General features: G+C 44.8%; 1 non-coding gene across 1 annotated transcript; it reads right to left on the bottom strand.

Annotated features, from left to right (window-relative positions):
* Positions 1-6,352: 6,352 nt before the first annotated feature.
* Positions 6,353-6,427, bottom strand: Trnas-cga. The gene has a single exon. It is a non-coding gene; the product is annotated as a tRNA-Ser (tRNA).
* Positions 6,428-6,680: the final 253 nt, after the last annotated feature.

Below are 6,680 nucleotides of genomic sequence, written 5' to 3'. Positions count from 1 at the left end.
TCATTAAATATGCAGACCATTAATGGAAATCATTTAGACAAACACCTGCAATAATAGATACAAAACCATAGGAAACTCAGGTTAGATTCAATGGATTAGGTAAAAAGACTGAATTCTTTTTACGTGGAAAGATTTCGTACCTCCCAGTATATTAATATGTTTCACTGGATTGGAATTGTAACAACAAAATCATGCGAACCTAAAGTAATCGCAACACTCTCTACTATTCAATTCATTTCAGTGGAATACATTTCATAAAACAAATAAGGGTACCTAAAGAGTAAGGGGCAGTTAAATAAAAAAGAAACAGATCGAAAAAAGTAAGTAAACTGTTCATTATTTCAAAAGTAATCGCCATAACTGTTAATACATTTAACTCTTTGTGAGACAAGACGGTCAATGCCTTCATTGAAAACTGTCAGAAGTTGCCTGCGGAAACATGCAGCTCTTCGTCCGAACAAATCGACGACCACGACTGTCTTTCTTCAGAGCTCCAAAATTCTGGAAATCCTACGTGGAGAGACCGGGATCTGTACGGAGGATGTGTTAGGGCTTCCCAGCGAAACTTCTGCAGCGTATTCGAAACAACCTTGACTACATATTCCGTATTATGTTTCACTTCCGTACAAGGTTGCATTTAGACATGCACCTTCAGAAATGATTTCCTAACACTTAAATTAACATTTGATGTTAACAAATTTCTCTTTTTCATAAACTATTTTCTTTCCGCATTTTACACCGTCTCTACTTCGGGTTTTCTACTACTTTAAATATCTCATTTCCTGATATAATTCTCACAGCATCACCTAACCCGACCACATTCCAGTACCTTTGTTTCAATGTTGTTGCTGTTCATCTTATGACCTCTTTTCAAGGCACTATCCATTCTGTTCAACTGTTCTTCCAAGTCATTTGCCGTCTCTGACAGAAGAAATACAGCTAATGTTCTGTCTACCTTTGCGTGCGTATGCTGCGACACACCTCAGACATCCTTACGTCATGGGTGAAAGCGCACTTACGGGGTCAGTAACTTCAACCTACCAAAACTATCACCTAACGACACATCATCCCAAATCGTCCTACTTGGCGTATGTTCACTACGTTGCCAGTCTCCTACCACTACGAATGCGTCCGCTCATTGTGAGACAGGTTGGAGCGGAACTCGCCTAAAATACGGAGACGGTCAGCGAGGCCATTCACGTGTCCACTCTTCTCTGAGGCTTTTGCATTCCTGAACAATGGAGGCTGACGCAATGGCATGCGAGCTACCAGCTCAGCCAAAAGCAGACTGTATCGACCCATCTGTGCAGCTATGTTGCAGTGTTCCATACCTGAGAGCGCTGTGGAAGTGGGTGCGTAGTCGGTTACGGCCAGTAGGCCAAGACAGCGATTACCCTGTAGTTTGTTCATATTGCGTACTCCAATAACGGCCCGTAGCTGTGAGCACTCTGCCACGTAGCACTTGATTCGTGTGACTAGGGACTTCTCGGCGGAATGTTTGCTCAGCCAAAAGCAGACTGTATCGACCCATCTGTGCAGCTATGTTGCAGTGTTCCATACCTGAGAGCGCTGTGGAAGTGGGTGCGTAGTCGGTTACGGCCAGTAGGCCAAGACAGCGATTACCCTGTAGTTTGTTCATATTGCGTACTCCAATAACGGCCCGTAGCTGTGAGCACTCTGCCACGTAGCACTTGATTCGTGTGACTAGGGACTTCTCGGCGGAATGTAACGTTGCTATTGAGCATTTGCGCTAGGCCAAGAATCGAAGCCAGATTTGCTGCTTTCGGGAACAAAAACCACAGAAAAAGGAAATCTGAATGGCTGCACAGGGAATTAAGCACCAGTCCCTCCGTATGCAGTTCCATCGCTATAACCATTGTCCCTTCATTCAGGTTAAACAATAAAAAGTAGATGATGAAGATGGCGATGACGGTATACTCGTATTTATTTGACGCACGACATTAACGTCTTCATTTCTTTACCACCTTTACTAAACCTTTTTTGAGATGCGTGTGATTGAAACAAGGCCAAAACTTTCAATCAAGGTCACTAAGATACACACAAACACACACACACACACACACACATTCGCACTGTCCAGCCTCAGTAACGTGACCACTGCCTATGTTCGACGTCAACGTGCAAAACCATTCACAGGCGGCAGGTTAACTAGCTGTGGAGGTTATACACTGAAGAGCCAAAGAAACTGGTACGCCTGCCTAATATCGTGTAGGGCCCCCGTGAGCACGCAGAAGTGCCACAACACGACGTGTCATAGACTCGACTAATATCTGACATGGTGCTGGAGGGAACTGACACCATGAATACTGCAGGGTAATCCCTAAATTCGTAAGAGTACGATGGGGCGGAGACCCCTTCTGGACAGCACGTTGTAAGGCATCCCAGATGTGCTCAGTACCTTTCATGTCTGCAGAGTTCGGTGGCCAACGGAAGTGTCTAAACTCGGAAGAGTGTTCCTGGAACCACTCTCTAGCAATTATGGACGAGTGGGGTGTCGCATTGTCCTGCTGGAATTGCCCAAGTCCGTCGGAATGCACAGTGGATATGAATGGATGCAGGTGTCAGACAGGATGCTTACGTACGTGCCACCTGCCAAGGCCTATCTAGACGTATCAGAGGGCCAATATCACTCCAGCTGCACACGCCCCATACCATTATGGAGTCTCCACCAGCTTCAACAGTCCCCTGCTGACATGCAGGGTCCATGGATTCATGAGGTTGTCTCCATACCCGTACATGTCCATCCGCTCGACACGATTTGAAACGAGATTCGTCCGACCAGGCAACATGTTTGGAGTCATCAACAGTCCAATGTCGGTGTTGAGAGGCCCAGGGAAGGCATAAAGTTTTGTGTCGTGCAGTCATCAAGGGCGCACGAGTGGGCCTTCGGTTCCGAAAGCCCTTATCGATGATGTTTCGTTGAATGGTTCGCACGCTGACACATGTTGATGGCCCAGCATTAAAATCTGCGGCAATTTGCGGAAGGGTTGCACTTCTGCCGCGTTGGACGATTCTCTTCAGTCGTCGTTGGTCCTGTTCTCGCAGGATCTTTTTCCGGTCGCAGCGATGTCTGATACTCACGGTCCACCCGTGAAATGGTCGTACAGGAAAATTCCTATTTGATCGCTACATCGGAGATGCCGTGTCATATCGCTCGTGCGCCGACTATAACACCACGTTCAAATTCACTTAAATCTTGATAACCTGCCATTGTAGCAGCAGTAACTGATCTAACAGACACTTGTTGTCTTATTATAGGCGTTGCCGACCACAGTGCCGTATTTTGCCTGTTTACGTATCTCTATATTTGAATACTCATGCCTATGCCAGTTTCTTTGGCACTTCAGTGTATAAAGTGTCGGGGAGACCCGGCAAACAGTGTAGTCGTTGACATAATGCGAATACGGAGCAATTTATATGACGTCATTGACTTTTGGGTCAAGGGTGGAAGCATTTACGTACCGGCTATGTTTGTATACTGTTCATGTGCCGCCGTGGTTAAATGCAATGTCCATGCGAAATGGCGCTATCCAAAACCGGCGCCGAGGCAACTGCGGTGCAACTAAGGCTACAGATGGCAGGGGTGAACGACAGCTGTCGAGATGAGCATAGGCGAATAGACGTTCAGCCGTTGATCAACTGACCTCCCAGATGACCCACGGGGCTACCAACAGTGTCTCCTCAACGACCGATCAGCAAACGTTGCTGCTTATAGGCCTCTACAGTACGCGCCTGGTCATGCACCCATGCTGACTGCTGTTGGTCGGCGACGAAGACTGGAATTAGCACACCATTACTGCGACTGGACGTCCACCGAGTTGCGATAGGTGGCCTTTTCAGCTGAATAACTTTTTATGCTCATTTGACGAGAACCTCCTGAAAGCAAATGCCCTGAACCAACCGTCAGAAGGGTCCAGTCCGGAAGAGAGATACAAATTAGCTGGCTGTTTTTCAAGGACTCCTTTGCGGGTGGGGGAATGGCCATGAACGTAAAAAACAGTCTTCTATTTGAGTCCATAGACGTATCACAGCGCCGGCCGGTGTGGCCGAGCGGTTCTAGGCGCTTCAGTCCGTAACCACGTGACCGCTACGGTCGAAGGTTCGAATCCTGCCTCGGGCATGGATGTGTGTGGTGTCCTTAGGTTCGTTAGGTTTAAGTAGTTCTAAGTTCTTGGGGACTGATGACCTCAGATGTTAAGTCCCATAGTGCTCAGAGCCATTTGAACCATTTTTTGAACGTTCACAGCACTGCACTGAACAGATTTTTGAATGTTGTGAAGGGGCAATTGAATTTAGTGAAACTGAACTTCTAATTGTTGTTTATAAATCCCCTAACTCTGACTTCAGAGCATTTCTGCTCAAGCTAGAGATGGTTCGTGATTCGCTTTTTAAGAAGTAAATGGCTCTGAGCACTATGCGACTTAACTTCTGAGGTCATCAGCCGCCTAGAACTTAGAACCAATTAAACCTAACTAACCTAAGGACATCACACACATCCATGCCCGAGGCAGGATTCGAACCTGCGACCGTAGCGGTCGCTCGCCTCCAGACTGTAGCGCCTAGAACCGCACGGCCACCCCGGCCGGCTTATAGGAAGTACCAGAAATTAGTTATATATGGTGACTTCAATATTAATTTTGTACATGATGGTGCAGGGAAAAGGATGTTGGTAGATCTGCCAAATTCATATGATCTGATGCAGATTGTGTTTCTTCCAACTAGGGGGCAGGGGAACAGTAGCACAGCCATAGACAATATCTTTATTCATTCTTCATTATTAGATGGGCATTCTGTAAGTAAAAGGGTGAATGGCCTTTCAGACCATGATGCACAAATTTTAACACTATAAGGATTTTGTACTCAAACAAATGTTACATATCATTACAAATTGCGTAGGAAAATTAATCCAATAGCAATAGAGAGTTTTCTAAACCTCGTCAAGGAACAAGAGTGGCAGGATGTTTATAGTGCTGAAAACATTTATGTCAAAAATAAAGCTTTTCTTAGCACATTTCTCATGCTCTTTGAGAGTTGCTTTCCATTAGAGCGTTCTAAACGGGGTACTAGCAGTAAAAGGCATCCTGGGTGGCTGATTAGTGGGATAAGAATATCATGTAGAACAAAGCGGGAATTATATCAAAATGTTAGAAGTAGTCACAATCAAGCTACAGTAGCCCATTACAAACAGTATTGTAAGGTGCTCAAAAATGTTATTAGGAAGGCAAAGAGTATGTGGTATGCAAATAGAATAGCTAATTCACAGGATAAAATTAAAACCATATAGTCAGTTGTGAAGGAAGTGTCTGATCAGCAGCACAAGTCAGACGGTATAAAGTCAGTTCGCAGTAAAAATATTTGTCTTACTGATAAATCAGATACATGTACAGTATTTAACAATCATTTTCTGAGCATTGCTGGTAAATTAAATAAAAATTTAGTTTCTACAAGGAATCATATAACTTTCTTGGCAAATGCCTTTCCCAGATTGATGTCTGAAATACTCCTCTGTGATACAGACAAGGGGGAGATTAAGTCAATAATTAAACCACTGAAGACTAAGGACTCTCATGGGTATGATGGAGTACCTAGCAGAATATTAAAGTAATGTGCTGCACATGTTAGTTCTGTATTTAGCCATATTTGTAGTTCTTCCTTTAGAAATGGTCAGTTTCCTGAACGATTAAAGTACTCAGTAGCAAAGCCGCTTTATAAAAAGGGAGAAAAGGGTAATGTAGACAATTTTAGACCTATTTCTATGCCATCTCAGCCTCGTGATGCCAATTGAGGAGCTACTCGACCGAATAGTAGCGTCTTCGGTCAAGAATACCATCATAACGACCGGGAGAGCGGTGTGTTAATACCCAGTAGAAATCAAACCTGCATTTGGGTCGGACTTCCTTAACTCTTGTGCAGGAAGGTATGCTGTATACTGCTGCATCCTTTTTCAGTAAACTACCACTAGAATTCAAAACTCTTAGCTGTAATCCACGCGCTTTCAAGACGAAAGCGAAGAGTTTGCTCATGGGTCACTCCTTCTATTCTGTCGAGGAGTTCCTTGAATAATTAAGCTGATTCTTGTTGTATTGTTGATTATGTTTACTTAAACTTATGGCTTGACTTTTTTTCGGGATCATAAACATTTTATTTTTATCTGTTATTACTTTTATACTGTAATTTCGTGCACTGACAGGTTCCATGGACCTCGCAGATTTGCTCCTCAATTTGGTCCTATGGAACTTGTCGCGTAAATAAATAAATTATGCCAGAATGAGATTTTCACTCTGCAGCGGTGTGTGCGCTGATATGAAACTTCCTGGCAGATTAAAACTGTATGCCGGACCGAGACTCGAACTCGGGACCTTTGCCTTTCGCGGGCAAGTGCTCTACCAACTGAGCTACCCAAGCACGACTTATGCCGCCCCCCCCCCCTCCCCCCTCACAGCTTTACTTCTGCCAGTATCTCGTCTCCGCAGGAGAGCTTCTGTAAAGTTTGGAAGGTAGGTGACGAGATACTGGCAGAAGTAAAGCTGTGAGGGCGGGGCGTGAGTCGTACTTGGGTAGCTCAGATGGTAGAGCACTTGCCCGCGAAAGGAAAAGGTCCCAAGTTCGATTCTCGGTCTGGCACACTGATTTAGTCTGCCAGGAAGTTTCAAATAAAG

This window comes from Schistocerca piceifrons, chromosome X (assembly GCF_021461385.2).
Source record: "Schistocerca piceifrons isolate TAMUIC-IGC-003096 chromosome X, iqSchPice1.1, whole genome shotgun sequence".
Taxonomy (NCBI): Eukaryota; Metazoa; Arthropoda; class Insecta; order Orthoptera; family Acrididae; genus Schistocerca; species Schistocerca piceifrons.
Note: the sequence above shows the minus strand (reverse complement) of the source record. Positions and strands in the feature narration are given on the sequence as shown.